This window comes from Tamandua tetradactyla, chromosome 7 (assembly GCF_023851605.1).
Source record: "Tamandua tetradactyla isolate mTamTet1 chromosome 7, mTamTet1.pri, whole genome shotgun sequence".
NCBI classification, from domain to species: domain Eukaryota; kingdom Metazoa; phylum Chordata; class Mammalia; order Pilosa; family Myrmecophagidae; genus Tamandua; species Tamandua tetradactyla.
In genome coordinates, this window is record NC_135333.1 from 124,737,723 (window position 1) to 124,749,518 (window position 11,796).

At 41.5% G+C, this 11,796-nt stretch overlaps 1 protein-coding gene across 3 annotated transcripts in view; it reads right to left on the reverse strand.

Annotated features, from left to right (window-relative positions):
• Window positions 1-1,152, reverse strand: part of R3HDM2 (R3H domain containing 2) — a 301,698-nt gene extending 300,546 nt beyond the window's left edge. For all 3 annotated transcript variants that reach the window (XM_077111144.1, XM_077111138.1, XM_077111129.1), the window contains exon 1: window positions 841-1,152. The gene's annotated coding sequence lies outside the window, so the exon portion shown is untranslated. The remainder of the gene's footprint in view (window positions 1-840) is intronic.
• Between the last annotated feature and the right edge of the window lie 10,644 nt (window positions 1,153-11,796).

Sequence of the window (11,796 nt, forward strand, 5' to 3'; positions counted from 1 at the left end):
ATAAAATGCTAGGAATTTAAGACGTTCCCCACGTGGAACCTGTCACCTCCCTCTTCCCCAGTCTCCACGCTGCCCAATATCAGAATGGATTCAGGCTTTCTCAATATTTGTGAGGCTTATTAGAATAAAAAAAAATCTTTGCATGGACATTCTCCACATGGAATCCGAATTTAAATTTTCCCACTTTTATTTCTTTGCTTTTACACACCTCGGATACTGTTATTCGGTCATGTACCATCATTATCCAAGAACAATTCATTTTGAGTGATGAAGTATTCTGTGGAGTTACTAAGATAATGGTCACAAATGTGGAAAAACACTGGCTCTACTACAGGAAACCAAAATCGAGAAGTTTTCAGGGACTCAAAAATTAGTTATGAGTTTAGTGTAGGCCCAATTTACAAGTTTCAGAAAGATCTCCCGTACGTGCCAACTCAAAAACCTCTCCCTGGAATAAACACGGACATCGGCATGATTTGAAACACTCCAACACCGTTCCTTCCCATTTTTCCAATGGTTGAAGGAAAACGGAGACAAAAAAAAACACATGGTGCCAGTCACCCCCAAGCACAAGGGCACAACAGTTCTTAGGTCCTACCACACAGGCCACAGGTGGCGCCAGGCCCCCGCCCCCGCCCTCTCGCTTGCACTCCAAGCGCACAGTCGGGGCGTCTCGGGCCTCGGGTTTGTCCTTCCCGGGCGCCTCCGGCCCTGACCCACTGCCCCGACGCCCCGACAACTACCGTGCGGGAGACACAGGCCAAGAATCCTCCGCCCGCCACGCCCCCTCCCCGCGGGCCGCCGGCGCCGCCCGCCCTCTCTGCTGGGAGGTGGCCTCACCTGGCGAGGGCCGTAGCGGGGAGGGCGCCGGCGTCTCCGCCCGCCAGCTGCCCGGGCCCACTGCCTCTCCGCAGCGGCTCGGCACCGACGGCCGGCGGCGGCGCGCCTCTGGGGGCGGGGTCTTCTCGGCGGGGGTTTCCCCCGGGCCCAGGGCGGGAAGGCAGGGGGGACCGGGACGGGGAAGGGGAAAGGGACTTGGGGAGGAGGGGGAGAGGGGGGAGAGAGGGGGGAGCCAAACCCGGAGAGGGAAAAAGAAGGGGGGAGGGGAAAAATCAGAAGGGGAAGAAAGGCCCAGAGACCGCCCCCCGCTGCGGCCTGCGTACTACGTCAGCACGTCCGCCGCAGTCGTCACGCGTCCAGCGCTCCGCGTGTCCCTTCCTGTGTGCCCCCCTCCTTGCCTGCAAGTAATCCCCCCCTCCCCATCCGCGTCACATAGAAGCGCCTCCTTGCACAATCACATATACATGCATGCTTGCTTGCTCACTCTCTGTTGCTCCATCTGCGTTACCTTGGAAACTGTGTCAAGCTACCAATACAGATCCTTGGGGTCTGCCCAGTCTACCTTAAACCCATCAAAACTGTCAGTTCCACCTTAAATTTTAGCAACCCTAATAACAGTAATTTCAATTCACTGAACAGTAAAAGATCCCTTCACTTATCATAATAACTCTAGCATCCAAAACAAAGCATATACTCAATAAATATGTTGTATAAATGGATAAAATGATAATGGTAGGTTAGTGTATATTTTACAGATGAAAATCTGACCCAAAGGAACCCACATATTTACCATCACCCCCTCTCTAAAATGTAGTTCATTTTCTAATGAATCATCTTACATTTCCAACCTTCCCCATTCTGTCCATTTTAGGCAGAATAAATTTAGTTATTGATTGTGTGTGTTTGGATCACTTACTAACGAAGTCTTGCAAAGAAGCAGTGTAATCTTACATTGATAGCATTCGACCATTGAATAGTTATTATGTGACAGGAACTGCAGTAGCAAAAATAAATAGATAATTGTAGTACAATATAAACGTAATAATAGATGTTCAATGTGCAATGGAAATGCAAGAAAGAGCAATTAGTTCTCAGAGGTAAGGGAGACTGTTACAGAGAAGCTGCAGGTGAAATTTCAGCCTGGTGGACCTGAGAGAGCTGGTGGGGTCCCGTTCTGCAGCTGACCTGGGTTTGATTTTTTCAAAACAGAGAAGGAGCTGCCAGACCCATCTTTGTTCTTTTGAGTCAAAGACCCTAAAAGTGGGCCCTTGATCCCAGAGTGATTTGAACAGTGAATAAAAAAGTATTTGCAAAGTCTCCTTCAGGGAATGACGAGAACGGGGGAAAATTCAACTTCCCCAAGTTGAATTCTTGATATTCTCACAAGCAGTGGGGGCAACCAAAACTATAAGCTAAGCCCCCAATCTTGGGGTTTGTTCATATGAAAGTTAACCCCACAAAGGATAGGTCATGCCTACTTAAAATCAGGCCTAAGAGTCACCCCCAAGAACACCTCTTTTGTTGCTCAGATGTGGCCTCTCTCTTCAGCCAACACAACAAGCAAATTCACCACCCTCCCCCTGTCTACGCGGGACATGACTCCCAGGGGTGTGGACCCTCCTGGCAACATGGGACAGAAATCCTAGAATGAGCTGAGACTCAGCATTAAGGGATTGAGGAAACCTTCTCAACCAAAAGGGGGAAGAATGAAATGAGACAAAAGAAAGTGTCAATGGCTGAGAGATTCCAAACAGAGTCGAGAGGTTATCGTGGGGGTTATTCTTACTCATTAAATAGATATCACCTTGTTATTCGAGATGTAATGGAGAGGCTGGAAGGAATTGCCTGAAAATGTAGAGCTATGTTCCAGTAGCCATGTTTCTTGAAGATGATTGTATAATGATACAGTTTTCACAGTGTGACTGAGTGATTGTGAAAACCTTGTGTCTGATGCTCCTTTTATCTACCTTATCAACAGATGAGTAAAACAAATGGAATAAAAATAAATAATAGGACAGCACAATAGACGAGCAGTCTCACCACCCTCCCCCTCTCTGCATGGGACATGACTCCCAGGGGTGTAGACCTTCCTGGCGACGTGGGACAGAGATCCTGGAATGAGCTGAGACTCAGTATCAAGGGACTGAGAAAAACCCTAGAATGAGCTGAGAATTAACATCAAGGGATTGAGAGAACCTTCTCGACCAAAAGGGGGAAGAGTGAAATGAGACTAAGTGTCAATGGCTGAGAGATCCCAAACAGAGTCGAGAGGTTATCCTGGAGGTTATTCTTACGCATTAAGTAGATATTACCTTGTTGTTCAAGATGTAGTGGAGAGGCTGGAGGGAATTGCCTGAAAATGTAGTGCTGTATTCCAGTAGCCATGTTTCTTAATGATGATTGAACAGTGATATAGCTTTTACAATGAGACTCTACGAATGTGAAAACCTTATGTCTGATGCTCCTTTTAGCTACTGCATCAAACAGAAGAGTAGAACATATGGAATAAAAAATAAATAATAGGGGGAACAAATGTTAAAATAAATTCAGTTTGAAATGCTAGTGATAAATGAAAGCGAGGGGTAAAGGGTATGGTATGTATAGTCTTTTTTTTCTCTATTATCATTTTATTTCTTTTTCTGTTGTCTTTTTATTTCTTTTTCTAAATCGATGCAAATGTACTAAAAAATGATGAATATGCAACTATGTGATGATAGTAAGAATTACTGATTGTATATGTAGAATGTAATGATATCTAAATGTTTTGTTTGTTAATTTTTTTAATTAATAGAAAAAAGTTTAAAAAATAATAAATAAATAAATAATAGGGGGAACAAATGTTAAAATAAACAGGTTGAAATGCTAGTGATCAATGAAAAGGAGGGGTAAAGAGTATGGTATGTAAGAATTTTTTTCTGTTGTCTTTTTATTTCTTTTTCTGAATTGATGCAGATGTTCTAAGAAATGATCATGATGATGAATATGCAACTATGTGATGATATTGTTAATTACTGATTATATATGTAGAATGGAATGATCATATGTTGAGAATGTTTGCATTTCTTTCTTGTCATATATATATTTTTAATTAAAAACAAAAAAATGAAAATGAAAGTGGACCCTCACTTTATGTAGTCACAAGGGCTCATTTATGGAAGGCAGGTGTTGGGGAAAAGCAGTTTTTGAAGTTGCTATTCCACTTATTGGACTCGCACAATACCCAAGGTTTCTGGTCTTGGTAGGAAACTAGCTACTTGCTGAAAAATTCACAAAAATATAATACTACAGCTATTCTTGCTACAGGCCTGTGGATGAAACCAGGACTGTGAATGACAGAGCAAAGAGATGAAGCAAGCTGGGTCCTTGAGGACATTATTAAGCCATGATACCACCCACCCTGATCCTCCCTATTAGAAGAGGTCTCTGCTGTCCAGCTATAAGTCCCTATTAGGACACTGATCATCCATGGGGCTGAGACTTCTGTTCCAATTCCCTGGCTTAACCTTGAAGCCGTTTGGCCCGAGCATCACCAGGGTGGTTCTGCAGGGAATCAGGCCCCAGGCTTCTATGTTGCTCTGTCCCAGGGTAAGGCTGGGGGGATGCCACCAAAAAAACATCAGAAGCTTTAGCCCTGAAACCTGAGGAGAGCTCTGCCCTACCTCAAGAGAGAGAAGACAAAGTCTGAATCATTGCTAGATTCAGAATGCCCCCTCCCCTGCTTCTGTGTCCAGTGACAGGAGCAAAAAGGCCTCAGAATTCCTGGAAAGACCACTCCCCCCTACCCCATGACACTGACAGCCTTGAAAACATTATCTACCCTGAAACCATCAGAATTAATCCCATTATTCCTTTATCCATGTTTATATCAACACAACAAGATGCTCTGGACTCTCAGGTCACCTTCCATCTCTCCTACTCCAGTCCTCAAACACCTCTGGAATTTTTTGTTCTCTTCCCTTCTCACACCCTTCCCCCACTCTCAAAATGCTTCGACTGTGCTCTCTGGAATGCCTTGTCTGTCAGAAACAAAATCTCTACATCTTCTCAACCTCCTCAGTCCCCTTCATTATCCTGCTCGAGCTGAGACCTGAAACTCCTCTTCTCGCGGTGACTGTTACCTCTATCACACCCCATATGACTTTGGGCCTGGAAATAGAGTGAGAGTCCTCCCTGCTCCTTATTGCCAATTTCAAACCACTCCCACTCCCTAAAAAATCCCAAGCTTTGAATCTCATGTCATCAGACTATACCACCTACTATCCCTCATTGTCACTTGACCTCACTTCTCAAAGATTTTAGGAGGTGGCTCTTGTCATTCTCTCCAACAGTACTCCTATCATAATTTCTAGTAATTTCAATATTCACTTGGATCAACCTTCTAATATCCTGGCTTCAGTTCCCTGACCTCCTCACTTCTGTGATCTTGCCCTTCACCCTATAACAGTCACTCACTCTGAAATCATACCCTAGACCTTGACCAATAATAATGCTTCCATATTCTCAATGTCAGAAATCCCCCTAGTACACCCATTACTCCTGTTCTAGTTTGCAAGCTGCCAGAATGCAACATACCAGGAACAGAACGGCTTTTAAAAGGGGAATTTATTAAGTTGCAAATTTACATATTCTAAGGCTGCATAAGTGTACAAATTAAAGCAAGGCTATAGAATTGTCCAATCTAAGGGGTCCAGGGAAAGATACCTTGGTTCAAGAAGGCTGATGACAGTCAGGGTTTCTCTTTCAACTGGAAAGGCACATGGTGAACATGGCAACCTCTGCTAGCTTTCTCTCTAGGCTTCTTGTTTCATGGAGCGCCCCCAGGGGCATTTTCCTTCTTCATCTCCAAAGGTCTCTCTGGCTGTGTGGGCTCTAAAGCTTTTTCCAAAATGATTCCCTCTCAAAGGGCTCCAATAAGCAACCCCACCTTGAATGGGTGAAGACACATCTCAATGGAAACCATCTAATCAAAAGTTGTTACCTACAATTGGGTGGGTCACATCTCCATGGGAACAATTAAAAGCTCCCGCTAGCTGTTTTATATATGCATAACCTGGTATTTAGAGTTAAGAATGAAGCCAACTGGGTCGGGATTAAGGTAATTCAGAATACAGGAGGAAGGAAGACATTGCCTGTATTTTAGAACTTCACCTACTCTTTGAGACCAAAGGAAAAAAGTTTTATGTCCAGAACACTGATTTTCCATAGCACATAATCTAACTCAACCTGCCAGGATAGATCATTTAAACAATCCAAACACAAGGAGCCCAAAGTAAGAATGAGAGCCCTTAATCCTGTATAGTTTATGTAATACCTGGATATATTCCAGAGTATATTAAGCAGATAATCAAAAAGTGTTGGCCAAGTCCCTTGAAGGTTGGGAGAAAAAATATGAAGCGATTAAACTTTACCACAGGGGAAACCCTGGATACTGTGCCAAACATTAGGGACACCCATATCAATAGGCCAAGCCCTTCATCTTGAGGTTTGCTCTTGTGAAGCTTATGTATGTAGAGGAGAAGCTTAGCCTACCTATAGATATATCTAAGAGTCATCTCTGGAGGACCTCTTTTGTTGCTCAAATGTGGCCTTTCTCTCTCTAAGCCAAGCTCTACAACTAAAACCATTGCTCTTTCCCTTACAGGGGACATGAATCTAGAGATGAAAGTCTCCCTAGCAGTGTGGAGATGACCCCAGGAATGAGCCTGGCCCTGATACCATGGGATCAACAATGCCATCCTGACAAAAATGGGGAAAGGAAGTGTAACAAATAAGGTATCTGTCCCTCAATACTACCTAACTGTAATAAAATTATGTTAAAACACTGAATGAAGCTGAATGTGAAAATGATAGAGGGAGGAAGGCTGGGGGCATAAATGAAATCAGAAAGAAAAGTAGACATTAAAGATTGAGATGGTATAATCTAGGAATGCCTAGAGTGTGTAATGATAGTGACTAAATATACAAATCTTAAAAATGTTTTTGCATGAGGAAGAACAAAAGGATGTCATTACTGCAGGGTGCTGAAAATATATGGTAATTAATATTTTAAAATTTCACCTTATGTGAGACTAAAGCAAAAAAATGTTTATTTGGTACAAAATTTATTTTTTGACTAGTGCATTTCCTAATATAACTTATGTAGATAGCTTGGTTGACACCATAAGTACGCAGAACCTTGGGTAGGACATGAGATTTTGGTGGTTCATCCAGAGTGATGCCCTGATGAATCCCAGAGTGATTTGATCAATGAGTGGGAAAGTATTTGCAAAGTCTCCTTCAGGGAATGACGAGAACGGGGGGAAATTCAACCTCCCCAGGTTGAATTCTTGATATTCTCACAATCAGTGTAGACAACCAAAGCTATAGGCTGAGCCCCGAGTCTTGGGGTTTGTGCATATGACACTTAACCCCATTAAGGATAGGTCAAGCCTACTTAAAATTAGGCCTAAGAGTCACCCCCAAGAAAACCTCTTTTTTTGCTCAGATGTGGCCTCTCTCTCCAGCCAACACAACAAGCAAACTCACCACCCTCCCCCTGTCTATGTGGGACATGACTCCCAGGGGTGTGGACCTTCCTGGCAACATGGGACAGAAATCCTAGAATGAGCTGAGACTCAGCATCAAGGGATTGAGAAAAACCCTAGAATGAGCTGAGACTCAGCATCAAGGGATTAAGAAAACCTTCTCTACCAAAAGGGGAAAGAATGAAATGAAACAAAGTGTCAATGGCTGAGAGATTTCAAACAGAGTTGAGAGGTTATCCTGGAGGTTATTCTTACGCATTAAGTAGATATCACCTTGTTATTCAAGATGTAATGGAGAGGCTGGAGGGAACTGCCTGAAAACGTAGAGCTGGGTTCCAGGAGCCATGTTTCTTAATGATGATTGTATAATGATATAGCTTTCACACTGTGACTGTGTGATTGTGAAAACCTTGTGTCTGATGCTCCTTTTATCTACCTTACCAACAGATGAGTAGAACATATGGAATAAAAATAAATAATAAGGGAGACAAATGTTAAAATAAATTTAGATTGAAATGCTAGTGATCAATGAAAGGGAAGGGTAAGGGGTATGATAAGTACAATTTTTTTTCCTGCTTTTGTTTCATTTCTTTTTCTGTTGTCTTTTTATTTCTTTTTCTGAATCGATGCAAATATTCTAAGAAATGATCATGATGATGAATATGCAACTATGTGATGATATTGTGAATTACTGATTATATATGTAGAACGGAATGATCAAAATAGGAATGTTGGCGTTTATTTAGTGTTTTTTTGTATTTGAAAAATAAAATAAAATACATAAAAAAAGATATCAGTGCCTGAGAGAGTTCAAATAGAGTCAAGAGTCTACTCTGGAGGTCACTCTTAAGCAAGCTTCAGTCAGATATTGCTACTATCATAACTTACCAAACTCCAACCAAAACCATTCCTGCCAATCCTAAAGAATACCTAGGGCGATATATAAGATTCTACAAAGTTTACATGCACTAGGGTAACTCTCCAAAACCTACAACCTCGAGATAGGTCCCTGGACTAGATAAGTCCTGAAATGCAGAGGAGCCAGCCCTTCCAGAACATGAACTAGCTCCATCCCCCTATTCCATATTATCGACAGCCCTTTCCAACATGAAAACGTTAGAATGGGCATAGCCCAAATACTCCTAAAGGTAGGAGAAAATCAAAGCTGATGGTGGAGTTATATAGAGAAGATCGGGTTTAACAAACGGGTATGAGTGCTGAATCATTATACTGATATTTCTTTTAACCTCCGGTACCTTAGAGCTGCTAGAAATAAAAACCTAAAATTGTGGAAATGTAACCCATCCCAAACTCTGAAATCTGTTCTACAACTAATTGTTGTGATGTACTTTGAAATTTATTACTTTTATGTATATATGTTATTTAAAGAGAAGGAGTATAACGGAGAAGGTAGGATTTAACAAATGAGTATGACTGCTGAATCATTATATTGATATTTCTGTTAGTCTCCAGTGTCTTGGAGCAGCTAGAATTAAAAATGAAAAATCATGAACTGTAACCCCTACCACACTTTAAAATCTGTTCTATAAATACTTGTTAAAATGTACTTGGAAATTTTTTGCTTTTTTGTATATATGTTATATTTCACAATTTTTAAAAAAGTTTAAAAAAAAAAAAGCTCCCACCCAGCAATATTGAATGAGTATTAAAGGACACAGCTTTTTCTGGGGTCCACAAAAGATTCAAACCGGCACAACTCCCTTTAGTACAGTGAGTCCAACAGTCCTTGCACTGCACCGAGATCTACAGTCCCTTGACTCTTATCACCTTTTCATTATATCTCATCTCCTCAGACCCTTTTGTTCCTCCTTATCTAGCATAAGGTCCTCGATCAGTTGTTATAATCACTCCCTTGCACAGAGTTCTGATTGTCTACTAAAATCCATTTTCCCTATCTTCCAATAAAAATTGTAGCTAAGCACATAACTGATCCGATACACTACATCTCCCAGGCTTTCTTGCATTTCAGCCATAGCCATGTAACTAAAATCTTGCTAATGGATTGTGAGCAGAAGTAACGTGTGCCACCTGCTCTCATGCTTTCTTTCCCCTTCTTGGTAACTGATAAAGGACGTGCCTCCTATCCAGCCTCTACCGTTCAGGTGAGGAAAATGCTTTAGGACATGGCAAAGAAACAAAATGGAAGGACACTCAGTCCCTAAAGGGTTATTTGAAGTCAAGATCCAATGCAATGATCTGAAATCTCTTGCTTGAAATAGAAGTAAATCTCTGTCATAAGTCAAAAAGAAGGAATGTAATTAGGAGTTCACCAGAGAGGCAAGAATAGAGATTCAAGAGAAAGAGAATAACATGAGTAAAGTCATAGAGGAATGAAATTCATTCCATCAAGAAGAAGCAAGTTCCAAGCTCTCAAGTCAGGGACAGGGGTGGTGGTGGCCAGGGAGAAATAATGGCCAATAATCTTTAGTACTTACTATGCGTGTAGCATTCCACATCTATTATTTCTTTCTATTTAATTCTCAAAACAATATGGAATATTATTATTATACCCTTTGAATAGAGGAGGAAACACAAGCCATAATCATTCAACCAAGATCCAAGATGTTGAGCTGAGGGAGTTTATCTTCAAAGCCTGCACTCTCTTTTTTTTTTTTTTAACTGGAGAGGACCCATGTGCCATGATAGAGAGTGAAACACTCTGTCTTTCTCAGGCAAGTGCAGCAACCAAAGAATAGCTAAGGCCAAAACATTGGGTCTTCTGCTCCTGAAAGGAACACTCCTCTGCTTGTCCCCCTTTTTTTCACCTCTTATTCCTCCTCTGTTGGCTTCACAGGGAGAAGGGGAGCAACTGAGGTCATCCTAAGAGTTGAGGGAGTCAAAGAACTACCCACTACCCACTTGACTATCATAGTCAAGACATGAAACAAATGATAATACAACTCTCTCCCCCAAACTCAAGATAAGGTTATTATCTAGAATGAAGTTAAGAATAATGAGGTAAGATTAGTTCCTGTAGGCTTTGGTAAAGAGGGTGGGGAGTCACAGCTAACGGGTACAGGATTTCATTTGGGGCTCATGAACATGTTCTGGAATTAGGAAGTGGTGATGGTTGCACAAGTCTTTGACCATATTAAAAGGCATGAATTGTACACTTCAGAAGAGTGAGTTTTATATAATGGGAATTTATTTCAATAAAACCGTTATTTTAAAAAATAAATAAATTTAGACTAGACACTATATAATAAATTCTCCCCACTTCATAGCCCTTAAAAACAAATCAGTGACACCCCACCAAAAAAAAAAAATCAGCCCTTATAGAAGAGATATAAGAGACCATGACATGCAAAAATCCAGTCAAAGTGACTTTAGTATAACCTCCCAGAAGCAGCTTGGATTGTAATATTTATTCATTCAATAAATATATTTCAAGCATCTATTTTATATTATATATTAGGCATTGTGTGTGATGCTGGGAAAGTAATGCGGAGCAGCAGAGATGATTTGCAAATGTTTGCAGTATGGAAGCAGAAAGACTCAACTGCAGGTGGGGAGGGTGGACCTGGCATCCAGGGAAAAGGGGTCCAGAAGGGCAAATGTTGGCAGAGTTTCTACAGTACATCTAAAGAGAGGGTTCTCTGGCCCACAAATAAACCTATGCAGCAGGAATAATAATACACTTTTATTAAGCACTTATTATGTGGCAGCCACTGTTGTAAATGCCTACCTAAACTATTTAATTATCAAAGCAACTCTGTGAGATAATTATTACAGGTCTACAATCCCATATTCAAAAACCTTAGGACCAGATGTGTTTCAGAACTCGGAATTTTTCAAGTTTTAGAAAGGTAAAATGGTACACATACCCCTGGAGGAGCAGCAAATAATTAATAGTTCTGCAGTAAAAACGTTTAAATAGTCCCATTGGAAGTTTTTAAAAGATCGTAAATAGCCTCACTTCAGTTTATGTCAGTTTTTGTCACCATATGAATTACAAAAACATGTATGGGTTACAGAGCTTTTCGGATGTTGGAATTGTGAGTAATCATTATTCCCATTTCTCAGAGAAAGGAACTGAAGCCAGAGAGGTTAAGTGACTCGCTCAGAAGTACACAACTAGTAAGAGGAAGAGGCAGAATTTAAGCAAAGCCTTCCGGCTTAAAAGCCCCTGCTCCTAACTCTACCCTCCACTTCTGCCTGGTAAATTCCCTCTGTGGAAGCAAAGCCCTTTTCCTAGAGATCCCTGCTTGGGACCTTTGAGGAAGAGAACTAGGTTCTGAGAAATCTCAAAAGTTCTTTCCCTAAGCAGAACAAACCGCAAAGGATGAGCAAATCTAGCTCTCAAACCTCTTCCCCACCTTCAGACCCAGACAGCCTGGCAGGCGCTCCTTCAGACTGCTGTATCTGCAGGATCAGTTAAGCCCTGGTTCACACAGAAGGCTGGATTATGAGT